Raw genomic sequence first — 14,957 nt, 5'->3', positions numbered from 1 at the left:
TCACTTTTCAGACTAATTTAGAAGCGAACCAAATATGTTATGTATATGTGTGTGCACAGGGAGTACACGGAAGGCTTTAAAGAGAATTTTCTTGCATCCAATTATTTTCATGTTTATTTTTAAAATGAGGCACATTTCACATCTTACCCAGAGGCAAACCAGAGTTTGCCATCAAGCAAGCATCCAGTAAGAAATGACAGCCCAACACAACGCCTTGAGCCATATGGTAGACATTTGCAAACCTGGGTCTGTACTTTTCACACAACATTTTAAGGTGTAAGACAAGACATGTACAACTTTAAAATATAATTTAAGTGTCGGGCTCTTAGAATCACTGAGGACTTAAAAAGAATGGTGCAGAGGGATGCAGCCTTAGAATATCAATTGATTAAAAATATAAACTTTTTCATTCTCATTCCAAGTTGTACAGGCCAAAAACACTTTCAGGCAATAATATTTTTTCCAGAGTAAGTTTCATGAAGAGGATACCTTTAGTTATAATGATTTCTTTAAAAATGATGTGGCCACCTCTTTATATCACAGTTTCTTCTACACAACACAATGAAGCTGGAAGTATAACACAGAAAGCATGAGTATCGCAGTCATGACCGTATGGCTCCACCACAGCCAAGCCTATTAAAATCCAAGTTACTTCACACAGTCACTATTTACCTTCTATATATTACTTGGCTATTTTATATGAATGATCCAACTTTAATAGTTTTGGCTAAGCCAAGCATCATCTTCATAGGCAATTTTGTGCAGAGATGCTGCCAAGCAGAAATCATGAGCCAACACTGTTTGTTAGGTGAAAGAGAGTTTTGTAAGAAGCCAATCCACAAGCTAAAATGTGCCTCATACACAAGAAAGCTTTTAAACAGGGGTCAGCAAACTTTTTCAGCAGGGGCCCAGTCCACTGTCCCTCAGACCTTGTGGGGGGCTGGACTATATTGGGGGGGGATGATGCAAGAGCACCATGAGCCCTGATGCTGCTTACCTGTGTCTTGCGAGTGGAAGGGCTGGCGGCAGCAGCAGCAGGACGATGAGTGGCGCACGAAAGGGCTCCAGAGAGGGGCTGCTTAAAATGGCGGCGGCTCGAGTGCTGCTGCTGCTGCTGGCACCAATAAAGCCCAGCCCCCTTCCTCCTCTAGGCAGGGCGGGGAGAAGCCAGGAGGAGGGAGGGAGGAGGCGCCGCCGCTGTGGGAGGGAGAGGGAAAGAACACGAACACTGGCGATCTGTGTGGTGATTCCCGGACCATCCGCGGGCCAGATCCAGAAGGCAATTGGGGCTGATCCGGCCCGCAGGCCTTAGTCTGCCTACCCATGCTTTAAACATTGACAATATTTGAATGTTTCAGTTGGCCTCTTGTTAATTGTGGCATCGAATAACGTGCACATGGCATCTTGCTTGATTTTTAAATGTGTACCTTGATAAATACATCTGAAATACACAGAAAGGAAGAAGCAGTCCCATGCATTGCCTGCACAGCTAGTATGGGGAACGTCTGTGCCTCCAGAACTACAACTCCCATCATCCCTTGCTAGGGCTGACAGGAGCTGTAGTTCAGCAACATCTGGAGCACCAAAGGTTCCCCACTTCTGCTCTGGAGTGTAGACCTTCTGGGATGCTTACTTCAAAAACCATCAACAAGTCCCAGAGGAAAACCAGGACATGTGTCTTTCAGGACTGTGGAAGTCATGTGACTTACTCATCCAAAAGAACTAAGGCAGTGGCTATTTTCAAGCTTGCACAAGTCAATCATTCACATATTACTGAAGAATGGAACAGTAATGCTTTTGAACACCTGTTGCTGGAAACCACAGAAGGGGAGAGTGGTGGGCTAGATGAGCGACTCGCCTAATCCAGCAGGCTTTTCAAATGTCCTTAATATTTTCTCCCAGTTCATAAAGTGCCTTGCACTCTTTTAACACAGCTTTCTTTTACAAATTCCTGAAAGCAACAATAGCAATAACCTTTATGGCATCTGGTCCCTTGGCGGAGATTGAAATAATCAGAAGCGGTCCAAGGATCAGCACACTAGGCAGGGCTCATCTGACATAAGCTGATCAACAGATTTACTTCACTCTAGTTGTTAACATGACATGGATATAGCACAACACAGCCATTATTGGGGATACAGCTCTAGCAAAGCTGTGCTAATGAGTACCATCTGGGAAACCTCCATCATCTTGGCAACTCCAAGGGGAATGCCACCAAAACTAGGTGCAAAAGAAAAACCTGCATAGAGTTGTGATGCATGGAAATATCACCAGCATTATAATTAAAGAAGCAAAAGGACAGAAACAGAACACAAAAGGGGAAAGTGGTTCCTCTCATTCTCTCTAACGCGGAAGATAACAATGTCCCTAAATTGTAGAGGTGCCTGTGTGCAAAACACAGATCTGAATGATTCACAGTGCAATCCATGTGTAATGCCTCACTGTGTTAATGAGGCTACTTACAAGCAAATGGGCATAGGAATGTAGTCTCTTTAGGCGCCTCAACACAGACAAGGAACAAGACTCCTTTTAACAGGTATCTTGCAATTGCACCTCGACATCTTTCATTTTCCTAGCCTGTTTCCTACTCTGTCCTAAGTACATACATGGTTGCAAGGTATACATTAGATTCAAAGAATCTCTCTTTCATCCTTTGTTATGATTAAATATTTGCTTTTACACAGCATGCAAGGCCTTTTAAAAAAATATTCTTACCAGTGAATAACACATTCTGATCAAGTCTTGCATCTAGCTGACAGGGAAATACCTACAATGCACAAATATGTCTGCTTTTTTATGCAATGTAAACAGGCAGGATCTTACAGGTCTGAACAGTATGAGGGGAACAAGGAGTAAGAGTTGGATGCAACCAGAGGGTAATTTAAAAAAAATAAAAATGAAAGGGTGTGTAAATTCCCCAGATTGTGACTTTTTGGATATAAATGTCCAGAATAACTTATTTTGCATTACATAGATATGGCAATTAAAGGAATTCCAGGATTTTTTTTCAGTCTAGTAAAGCTTGCATCCCTATATTCACGTATAGGGAGTAAGATTTACCAAAGGCAACAGAATTTAGTTTTAAGTAGATGTGTATAGAATTGCACTGCAAGTTACACAGTTACAGTGGTACCTCTGGATACGAGCGGGATCCATTCTGGAGCCCCGTTCACATCCAGAAGCGAACACAACCCGCGTCTGCACGTGCGCGGGTCATGATTCACCACTTCCGCACATGCGCGTGACGTCATTTTTACCATCTGTGCATGCGCGAGTGACAAAACCTGGAAGTAACGTGTTCGGGACTTCTGGGTCACCGTGGAGCGCAACCCGAAAGTGCTCAACCTGAAGCAACTTCAACCCGAGGTATGACTGTACTGGGATGTATCGAGGAACTGAAAAGGTTCATCAAAGATAGAGAGGAGTGATAATGGAGAAACTGAAGTAGATGTACTGCTTGAAGGGGATATTTTACACACATACACACATCTGGATTATATGCAACACATTTATTTTCGATTGAACATTTCAATGCATAAAAAGAAGCTACTGATTAGATAATAATAGTAATATTCCCTCCCTTCCAATTATCTCTAAAGATACAGAAAACCTTGGAGAAACTGGTGCAAAATGCTTGATTTTACATAAAACCCCATGATAAATACCATGTGGATAAGAATGAAATATCACGGGCTCAGTTACACCATTGATGGTGCAGTGGTACCTCAGGTTAAGTACTTAATTCGTTCCAGAGGTCCGTACTTAACCTGAAACTGTTCTTAACCTGAAGCACCACTTTAGCTAATGGGGCCTCCTGCTGCCGCCGTGCCTCTGGAGCCCGATTTATGTTCTTATCCTGAAGCAAAGTTCTTAACCTGAAGCACTATTTCTGGGTTAGCGGAGTGTGTAACCTGAAGCGTATGTAACCTGAAGCGTATGTAACCCGAGGTACCACTGTATGCCCCTTTCTCCCCTCTCTTCCACTTTGGTATGTACCCATGGGCATGTGCACAGACACTATAGGCTTCTTTCATGAATGGGAGGTACACACAGGCCTCACTCCTAATTCCCGTAGGAGCCTGGCATTGTGAGTGCCTTGAGTATACATGCTGTGGAGAGAGGAAGAGGAGGAAACAGAGCCCTATGGGGATTCATTTGGGTGCTGCACTCATAGAAGACTGGATAAAACTCAAGAGTCCTTGTCTATAACTAAGTCCCCAATGCGCAAGTATTTTTACTACCAATGTGAAAATTCCTTTGACTTATTATCCTAGGGCATATGTAAATAACATGTGCAAAAAAATGTTCAAATAGGAACCTGTTAGGGTAAGCTATAGGACACACTGACTTAAATCTGCAAGAAATGAAAGTTAACAGTAGTCAACCACCTATGCCTATTACTTACTCCTACTCTTTTTTTGAACAATAGTGTGCTATTTTCTTGATGGACAGCATAATGTTCGAATAACCCCCTCACACTGCAAACAATACTAGAGAAAGTGAGAGTTACTTGAATGCATGTGAAAATTTCAGGATATATCTGGCTTCATTTTTGAGCAAATTAGTCTCCATACAAAAAATTTATAGGGCCAGACATACTATTCACCAAATGTCTAGGAACCATAGCTATATATTTTTACTAAAAAAAATTCCCACCTAAATCTGATACCTAATTAAGAAACCCAACATAATGAGAAGCTCAAATTCAAAGTATAAAACTGTCCTGCAGCCCCAGAAAAATCTTCCAAAAATGTGTAGCTTGAATATTATAAAACAAAAAGTTGGGTTTTTTTAACTACATATGTGTAAATTAATAATATTTTCATACTACCTTACATGTTGCTGGTTTTATTATGCAGTTGCTTTATTTTAGCTTTAGTCTATTTCAGTGTTTCCCAACCACTGTTCCGCGGCACACTAGTGTGCCGCGAGATGTTCCCTGGTGTGCTGCGGGAAAAATTAAAAAATTCGAGAGATTTTTTTTAAAAAAAAGTCAAATTTTCGATTGGGGCGCCGTCACTAGATGACCCCTGGGGTTCCATCCCTCCCTCCTGCTCTGCGCCTCCCTCCTCCTCCTCCGGGGAGGCCCTTCCTGGCTCTCGGCCAAGGCTTGGCAGCTGCCACTCACTCACTCGCTCGTCCACCCGTCCCTCCATCCCTGCACCCGGCCTCTCCCCCTCCGTCCCCGGCGCGGGGGCTGCCGGGATCCGTAGTCCCCTCGCCTTGGGCTCCGCGCCCGCGCGGGGTGCACAAACTACGTTTCCCAGCGTGGCCTGGCGGGCCGGGCGTTTTGTTTGAAGCGCTCTTCTCCCGGCCATGGAATGAGCGCAGCGGCGGCGGCCGGGCGGGCAGGGGCTCTTCCGCGCAGACCCCGCGCAGCCTGCCTGCGCCCCCGCGGAGATCGGGCAGCAGGATGGAGCCCGGGGTTCCCCGCGGAGGCGGAGCAGCGGAGGCGGAGGCTGCCCCCCAGGTAGGGCTGCGTCGGGGGTTTTTTATTTTTGCAATGCTGCATCCGCGCCGGAGGGGACGCATCGGACCGCGGGGAGACCCCTTGGCGGGCGTGCAAGGCAATGCATGTGTGCAGGCATTGCATGGATTGCAGTGCAATGCAATGGCAACGCGGCGCCCTGCATGCATGCATGCAACTTCCACCGGCGCTCCGGACTTGGCAGGTGAGGGGGGTCCCCAGTGGGCGGCAGAGAGAGCCGGGAGGGCGAAGGGGAGCCGGGGGGGGAGCAGCGCTGCTCCCCGAGCCGAGCCCGGGGGGAAACTTCGGCGTCGTTGCGCCGGGTGTTGGAAGCGGAGGCTGGCGGGGGCCCCTCACCTGCAAAACCTGGTCGCCTCTCATATATTTCGTGCATTGCATTCATCGCCCGCTTTCTCCTCCAAGGAGCTCCCGGGGGCGTGCGTGATTCTCCCCGTGTTATCCTCGCAACAACAGCCCTGCGAGGTGGGCCCTGCGAGGTGGGTCAGGGATTGTCCTGGCCAGGTGGGGTGATTTGAACCCTGCTCTCTGCCCGGTCTTCGTCCTCATTTAGCCCCCACATGTGCATGACTGAGGTTTCCCCCCCTCGTCTTGGCTATGGTGTGAGTCTGTGCTGTTAATTAATGGGGTTCTGCCTTCGGAGAAGATGAGCCAGCCCTCAAGGAGGTGATTATGTAATTTGCTAGCAATTCATGTCCCTCCCGGCATGACGCTGCGCGCTGACGTCACGGGGCTGTAATGGTGGTGTGCCTCAAGATTTTTTTCATGAAACAAGTGTGCCTTTGCCCAAAAAAGGTTGGGAAACACTGGTCTATTTTACTGTTGTACTATATTAACCTTGTGGATTATTTTTATTAATGAAAAAAGAGGTATACATTTCTTAGAATTAAATAAATCAAACAAATAGAAAATACTCTTTACCTTGCTGTATTGTGAAAATCCCAGAAGAAAATAGTCCTTTTCCATCCATCACTTATCAAATGGATGTGGAAGTATTCACCCTAAATCCAGACCAACCTTGGAGATGGTTTAATGATATGGCAGGTGCCACAGGCAAGGGATGGTCAGAAGGTAGATTGGGATCTACAGATAGATAGATCTCTGGGTGATTTGCAAGTGTTTCTGGTTTCCAGTTGTTTTAGCAACAGAAACAACAAAACAACTTTCTTAATTAGGCTGCTGAAATGAGGAAAGCTAATCTGCAGTAGATTTTTACCTGAAAAGAATGAGTTCATTTCATTTCATTTCCTTATTTAACAAGATAGTTATATACCACTGTATCATAAAAATCTATAACAGCAGTTTACAACAATATAAAAACATAAAACCAGACAGTAAAATCCTAAAAAGTTTTTTTTTTAAGTTAAAAGCAAAACAAAAACAAACATCAGCAGACATGGTGTGTACTATTATTTTCCTGCATAGACTGGCAGAAGAGGAAAGTTTTCAGCAGGTGTTTAACAGCTGGTGCTGAAGTCACCCACTGAATCTCTATTGGCAGGGTGTTCCAGAGGACCGAACCAATAACACAAAAGTCTCAGTTTCCTCTTGTTGTCATATTAGCCTCATCAACTGGGGGAATGACCAGAGATGCTCTTGCAGATGATCTCAGAGATTGAGCTGGGATATGAGGGTTCAGGCAATCCATGAGTTGCCGTGGACCCAAATTCTTCAGAGCTTTGGAGATTAATGCAAGGACCTTGAACCTGGCTTGGTGGCAGATGGGCAGCCAGTGAAGCTGTTTTGAAGCCAGAAGCTTCCATCAGCAACCTGGTCACAGCACTCTGCACCAGCTGGATCTTTCAAACCAGACCCAGAGCATATTACAGTAATCTAGTCTCAAGGTTACCAATGCATGGGCTACAGTGGTCAAGCTAGGAACAGCCATAGCTGGCAAAACAGACAAAGCTGGTAAAAGGCACTCCTAGCATAGAGGGCACTTGGGCTTCTATTAACAGAGATGTATCCCCAATATAAGCACTTGCTCCTTCAGACGAAGTGCAACCCCATCCAGAACAGGTAAATTGCTAATTTCCTGAACATGGGAACCACAGACTCAAAGAGCCTTGGTCTTCCCAGGATTCAAACACAGCTTATTGGCCCTCATCCAGTCTACAACTACATCCTACATTGTTCTTTAATTCTAACTGTACGCCTTTTGCACAGGGCTCTGGCTGATAGATCCGGGGGGGGGGGGGTTCTAGCAAAAACCAAACACCAACATTGTAGGCTCCCAAGCCTGAAATCTCCCCGCCCCTTCCATAGGCCGCACCAGGATCTCATTAAAGAGCGTGATAAGCTCCCCACAGGGCCTTTTTGCTTGACAGCCTTGTCAAAAACAGAGCTATACATTTATAAATAGTCCTATCTAAATTATCATTAATAATAATTACAAACCTCAGCAGCAGGGATACACCCGAAAGTTAAATCATACTGTAAGCAAAGACTTGGGAGTCCAGACAGCTACTTCTGGCACACCTAAAGGCTTGCATGTGCCTTGGGGAAAATTTTAATCATTTTTTATTTGAACAGCTGACATCACACACATGCCATGCCATGTCACAATTTATTTCTGAAATCCCCCTCCATTTCAAAAGCAGATTTCCCTGTGTCAAAGGCAGAAAGGTGGCTATTGTCTGAGTAACAGCTAAGGCATGTAGAAACATAGTACTTTGAATACCTACCCCAACCCACCAACCCCAAAATCCTTCTCTTAAAGAACATGCACATCAGTTTGGGTGATCCTGTTTTCTCATGCAAATAAGAAGGCTGTTCTCAGAATGAGTGGCATAGAGATAATATTTTTTCCTGTAAGCAGATGCTTGAAATGCTTACCCAAAGCCCAGATGCTACCTTGACTTTTCATCATATCTGATGAACAGCATGCCCTGAGGACTCTTTGTTTCAAAATACAGCGGTCCTGTTAACGATCACAAGTCTCTATCAAATGCAGACAGTTGTTCCCTACTGCAAGCCTAAACTGACAAGGCTCAAGTTCAGATTTCATGAGTTCAATCCTGAACACTGATGAAGCCAGTCCCTTGCGGGTTTTCATTCTCCCTCTCCCAAAAGGAATGTTAACATTTCCTTTTCATCAACCAGGAAGATTTACATCTAATCTGTCACTTTGAAGTAACTCCTGCCTTGATTTATGCGCAGCAGATGCTACTGTAGAGCCTATTTATTTAAAATGCAACACTGAAGTTGAGAGACTAATGGATCGACATCTGTAAAGGATTATACCACAAACACATATGCCTTAAAACATAATGAAGAAAAGGAGGTCAAAAGCCAAATAATTCCAGGAATTCTAGTAGTTAGGGCACACAACAAATCAGTACTGATCCTCAATGTTTTTACCTCTTGTTATGGTATCTGTTACAAGCTGATAAGGAAAGACATGAGCGATGAGCCAGGTCTTTGAAGGTTTGGTAGTATTGCCAAATTTTCCAGTGATTCAGCAGAATTCTGTTACGGGGTAACTACAATGCAGTGCTTGTGCGAGGGCAATTTCTTTCTCCTCTTCCCCACTACAGCCCTGAAAAGCTGTAAGGGTTTCTGATCTTCAGTGGAGGCTTTCAGGTGGGCCTCCAGTAGGGAAGAAATGGTAGGGATTGTCCCTTCTGCACTCTTGCAGAAGCACTGCATTAGCTATTCTTTATGCTGTTTTTCCGTAAGGCTCAAAGTGCTAACCAAACGGAGAATTGACAAGGAAATAACAGGTGGATCGGCTCCAGGTGAACCAATACCTGACCAAGAGGCCTGGAAATATTCGTGGAAAACATTACAGGGTCAGGCTACGACATGCCTCTTCAGCGAGAATGTTCCACAACTTTGTCATGACTACTCTGCTTCTGACTGTTACCAAAACCAGCTCACAATCAGATCTCTCAATGTGGAGCGCTTCGATGGGGAAGAGGTATTCCCAAGGAATCCCAAGCTTAACAACTTTAGGACTTTGTAGGCAATGGCCATCACTCGGTAACTAAGCAGTGCTCTTGGGGGTTGCACAGGTAACCTATAAAGCCTACACTGCTGAATATCTCATGGTACCCCCACGCTGAACTCGCTGCAGTAGTCACTATGTGCCATGAGCTACAGCTGCCAAGATCCCTCATTTGTTGGTAAGAGTGTGGCTGCCAATGAATTGTAACAGACAGAAAGCACTGCAGATCAGAAATATCACCTGCTGTCTCTGAACAGCCCTGGTGGCAAGCCACTCCATCAGAAGGAGTGTGACCCCCATCAAGCAGGGGCATGCCACCAACTCCCATATCACAAAATTTGGTGTCGTTATGAATAAATTCGTAAAATAAATGCTGCAGCCCAACTCCCACGTTTCCTTCCGTGCAAGATCCGGTTCATGCGATGCTGTCAGCCTTCAAAAATTTAAAAACCAAGCTGTGTAATGTGGTTGGGAGCAGCATGTGCACAAGCACTGAATTCAGCCAAAGTTAGCCGTGGGCACAGCACCACAAATGTTGGAAAGCCATGCGTGCCTAAAGTCCATCCCAGCTGAGTTCAACAGACGGTAGGGGCAAGGATATAATTTCCTCACCAAGGGCTTTTGCAAGTGGAAGTTGGCCATGGTACCTTCCTCAAAACTGCCCCCTTCTTTGTGCAAAACACACTACAAAGCAAAGGGGTAGACTTTGGAGTCTATTCCCTCATAAAACAAAGTCACCCAGTATTCTTTTCTAGAGAGTCCATTTGAAATATAAATAAAAACTCTTGACTGAATAGCTCAGGTGTGCAATTATTGACATTTGCAGGTCTGCACTCTCAGAGAGAGTCACCACAATTGTTGGTCAACCAAAGCTTTATGGAAACAAATATAGTATAACCTACCAATTATAAGAGAAAAATGCGGCTCCGTAGTTGGGAGAGCAGAGGAAAATGACAAGAAAAGAAAACAAAGTTAATAGCAAGCTGGAACCAAACAGGACTCATGTTTGTGAATCACAGTCTAGCTTGTTTGTTCAAGTAAAACTGAGATTTGAATTTACAGCCCCAATTGTCATTATAGCTGCTTGACTCAAATACAAGCCAGTATGTAATATGCATTCGTTTGTATTCAATTTATTTTTAGACCATACACCCAAACACAGCTGATCTAAGTATTTTTTGATTTCTCAGTTTACTTGATGAATGGTATTGATAAGGAAGACTAGTCATGTTTAACGTAACTTAAGGCATATAAAATTTGGCCAAAAAAGCGCAAATAACTCCCTTGTAGCTCAAATTATGTATTTGGTGCAGGTCCCTATATCTATGCAGTTAGGTGAACACCAGAAGGCCCCAAAATATATGGACAAACTGAAACACAGCATTATTTGTCTTCAAAAGCCCATAGGAAATATACTAGTGTGAATAAAACAAATAAAAGAAATTAGATTTTTTTTCCCGTATAAAAAGAAGTTGTTGCAACCCAGCTGGAAAAAAAAGTAATAGATGAGTTCTGAACTTGAACCCACCCTGTTCAAAGGGGACCCTTTGAACAAGGGTTGCCAGGTCCCCTCCTCCTTTTCTTCACAAGGTTCCTCTATTTCTAACACTTGCATGACGGGCATACTTCAACAGCTTAGCCTTTCAGCCCCAAGGAAGCCACAGTCATGGGAACCGTTCTCCCTACTGAATTCCTGCCCACTCTGCAAAGTGTTAAATGCACAGGCAAACCTTGCTCTGAATAGTCATAGTAAGGGCTATTTGCCATGAGCAAAAAAACAGCACTCCTGTGGAACAAACAGAGCAACCTTCCCCAACCCAGTGTCCTCAAGAGGTTGTCAGACTACACCTCCCATCATCCCTGACTGTGCTGGCTTGGGCTCATAGGAATTGTAATCCGCATTATCTGAGGTGGTCCCCAGGTTGTCAAATGGCCTTCCAAGTGTGTCCTATGCCATCATTGTATGCTTCTCGGTGATTGGCTAAGACACACCTCTTTACCTGAGCCTTTGGTTGAATGGATGTCTTCCCAGTGGCGTAGCGTGGGGGGTGCAGGGGGGGCCGGCCGCACCGGGCGCAACATCTGGGGGTTAGGGTTAGGGTGCGCAAATCCACGGGTTAGGGGGCGCAAATCTACGGGTTAGGGGGCGCAAATCCACGGGTTAGGGGGCGCAAATCCACGGGTTAGGGCGCGCAAATCCACGGGTTAGGGGGCGCAAATTACTTGCCTTGCCCCGGGTGCTGACAACCCACGCTACGCCACTGTGTCTTCCTGCCTCCTGTGTTGCTACACACTGTTGTTCTGCGCTGTGGTTTTGTTATCGACCCTTTATTTTTATTTTAAAGACCTGTATATTGCATTTCTTTGAACTGTGATGGTTTTGTAACGGCCCAGGACCATTTGGTGAGGAGATGACAAAACTAAAATAAAGCTAAAATTGGGGGGGGGTTGCTTGTGAACTTCTGGAGGTGTCTGGCTGGCAGCACAATGCTGGACTAGGTGGACATCGATCAGAATCTCCACAGCAATACTTGCAGCCTTCTAGAGATGGACTTCACCTGTCTCTAGTGGCTGCAGACTAGATCTAACCTAGCACAGAGCAGGAGTCAGAGAGACCAAGGGGTGAGGACACACAGGCTAGCAGAGTGCAACAGAAACTATTCTGACACATTCTTCAGCCTGAAAAAATACAAATGCCTCAGAAGCCAAGGAGCCTGTGTTCAAAGCCACTTCCTTATTCCGCACCTTAACACGTGTTCAGAAGCCACGCTTTGCGTGCAAAAGTTTCCATGTTTGATCTTTAGCACCTCCCTGCAAAGCCTCCTGTCTGAAACCCTGGAGTGCCATGGCCAGACCCCAAAGCCAGGATTTATTGGGGGGGGGTAGTCCTTATGTGGTGATGGTGGGAACAACCAAATTATCTGTGATGCATTTGGTCAGTTCAATATATTTCTTTCCTTGCCTCCTCTGGCTACGCCCATGGTGGGAGTTGTTGCCCATCATTTCTGGCTTCCTGCTTACACCCCACTGGCTTGCCCCTGCCCTCTAACCCGATCCCCTCTAGGTGGGGCTGAACACCCCCAAACACCCCCCAACTCCCACCAGGCCTAGCAGAGAGGGCGGGAGCTGGCAGGCCCAAACATCTGGAGGCAGTGGCGTAGCGTGGGGGGTGCAGGGGGCGGGCCGCACCGGGCGCAACATCTGGGGGTTAGGGTTAGGGGCGCAAATCCACGGGTTAGGGGGCGCAAATCCACGGGTTAGGGGGCGCAAATCCACGGGTTAGGGGGCGCAAATTACTTGCCTTGCCCCGGGTGCTGACAACCCATGCTACGCCACTGTCTGGAGGGCATCAGCTGGAGGCTAGGCTGGGGCAGACCATCCCGGGTGGACCAATCGCCTGACTCGCTATATGAGGCAGTTCCCGAGGAGGAGGAGGAGGAGGAGGCGCTGCTTCGCCCAGAGCCCGCGCACCCGCTGCCACCCTGACTCACTCACCCCGCGCTCGAGTGGTCGTCTCTCTCTTCCTCCCCCGAAGAAGGTGCGCGGAGCCGAGGCGAGGCTTCGTTCGGGGCAGAGCGAGCGCCGGGAGCCCGAGGAAGAAGAAGAAGAAGAGGAGCGCCGTCGCCACTTGCCTGCCGTCGCCTCACACACCCGAGGGGCGGGGCTTTACCTGCTGCCGGGGTGGGGCTGCCAGGTGGGCGCCCGCCCGCTCGCCAGGGGGTCGGCTCGCGCCCCTCATGCTGAGAGGCGGGGGGAGAGTGGAGGAAAGCGCCGGCTGAGGCTTGGAAAAGGGCTGGAGGAGGCGCGCCAGAAGACACCTCACACTCACTCAATAATTCTCTCTCTCTCTCTCTCTCTCTCTCTCTCTCTCACACACACACACACACACACACCCGTCCTTCCCGCGCGACGGGCAAGAGCCACGCCTCGCGCTCCGGGACTCCCAGTTTGCTCAGGGAACGAGGAGCTCCTCGGAAAGTTGTTCCCTCGGCGCCACTCTCTCCCGCCGCCTCAAAGAAGTTGCTTTCGGGAGGCGGGACGTGGAGGATGCCGAGTTGTGCAACACCTGTAAGCTCGGCGGGGGCCGAGGGAAAGCGTAGGCGCACGACGGCCGGTAGGCGGCGCCGTGGAGACGCGCAGTTGGGATGAGCGAGAGAGCGAGCGAAGCGCCGGCGCGGATTGGGAAGCGGCTCTTCTCCCCCAGCAACTGCTGGAGTGCCTGGCAGGCTCCTCCTCCGTTTGGACCTGTTGCCTCTTGGGGAACGTCGGGCTTCGCAGGAGGAGGGTTTGGGGGGGGCAACGCGTCAGGGATTCTTGGACTAGATGCCCCCTTGGGGGTCCCTTCCAAACCTAGAAGTCCAGCGTTGGCAGCTCTCGCACGCCTCCCACCTGCGCGCGTGCGCACGGGGAGCAGCCGAGCGACTCGGTGACCCCAGTCACGAACCCCTTGTCACCCGAGGCAGCAATGAACTCGGGCACAGCCCCTGCTCCTTCAAACTGATTGTCGATTGGGGGGGGGGGAACCCTTTGTATTTGTATAGTTACACACAATAACCTACATCCTGCAATGTTACGTATTTATATGCAATTGCATAAAAGGAAAATGAATGCAGGAAAGCAAGAAAAGATGGGCCAATTTCATTTTAGTTCCTATTTAAGATAGCTAGGAAGATGGTTGTATATACAAATGGAAGCCGTATGTATGCATGTTGTAAAACGTTCTCGCATTTGCCTCTTCCCCCCCAGCCCACTCCCTCAAGCTCTTAACAAAAATTTTCAGGTCATCACTGCAAATACCTCTTTAAAAATGACAGTGACAAGACACCAATTTATAATCAGCAACCCCATTAGAGCCACAGTGATTTATATTGACTCCTTTCTCCCACTCTCTTTTTACCCAAGTTGATCTTTTGCTTATCAGAAAAGTTACCGTAAATACAGTACTGTACAAGATTGTTTGCAAACACTGCCACCTAGTGGAAGTTAAGTGGCCTTGCGTAAGTAGAGAAGCACTATTCCAATAGTAGTAACAACTCATAAATCAATAAATCAATAGGAGGGCTCCTCTGCAAGGGAGAAGCACGGAAGTTTTCCAGAGGAAACATAGGCTATCTGAGTTTGCATAGAAAAGGCCTCCCTTCACCTGAAAGCTTGGAGGCTTGCTTCCAGTCATGGTAGAAAGAACTGGGCTGGATGGGTCAATGGTTGACTCCTTATAAAGGGGAAGGGGATTGTGGTTGAGTCTGCAACTTGCCGAACACAGGTCTCCCTGTTTCTAACATCTTTATAAACCCCAACCCTTTGTGCAAACACAGTTTAGTACTCTGTTCTGATCAAAAGAGAAGGACTGGAAGGGAACTGTGTGTGCCTTGTTGACTGAGAAGTCATCATGCTATGAGCGACAACAAATAATAATACTAAATACCAAACGTATTTGCTGAAACCAAATGGGCTGCATTCAATCATCTCCTCTTGGGGAGACAGATCTCATCTTGTTAGTTTCTCTCCCCCCCCCCCCGCAACACG

General features: G+C 47.0%; 1 protein-coding gene across 8 annotated transcripts in view; it reads right to left on the bottom strand.

Moving 5' to 3' along the window:
• LYPD6B (LY6/PLAUR domain containing 6B) overlaps window positions 1-13,505 on the bottom strand; it is a 61,168-nt gene extending 47,663 nt beyond the window's left edge. For 4 of the 8 annotated variants that reach the window (XR_014523946.1, XM_083495209.1, XM_083495206.1 and 1 more), the window contains exon 1: window positions 12,927-13,497. The gene's annotated coding sequence lies outside the window, so the exon portion shown is untranslated. Of the gene's footprint in view, window positions 1-12,926 lie in introns of all 8 variants that reach the window. The other 4 variants (XR_014523945.1, XM_083495208.1, XM_083495205.1 and 1 more) reach the window with 2 other exon arrangements.
• Window positions 13,506-14,957: the final 1,452 nt, after the last annotated feature.

Source organism: Podarcis liolepis (assembly GCF_965112155.1).
Source record: "Podarcis liolepis genome assembly, chromosome: 1".
Classification (NCBI taxonomy): Eukaryota; Metazoa; Chordata; class Lepidosauria; order Squamata; family Lacertidae; genus Podarcis; species Podarcis liolepis.
This window is presented reverse-complemented; position numbering and strand designations above follow the sequence as displayed.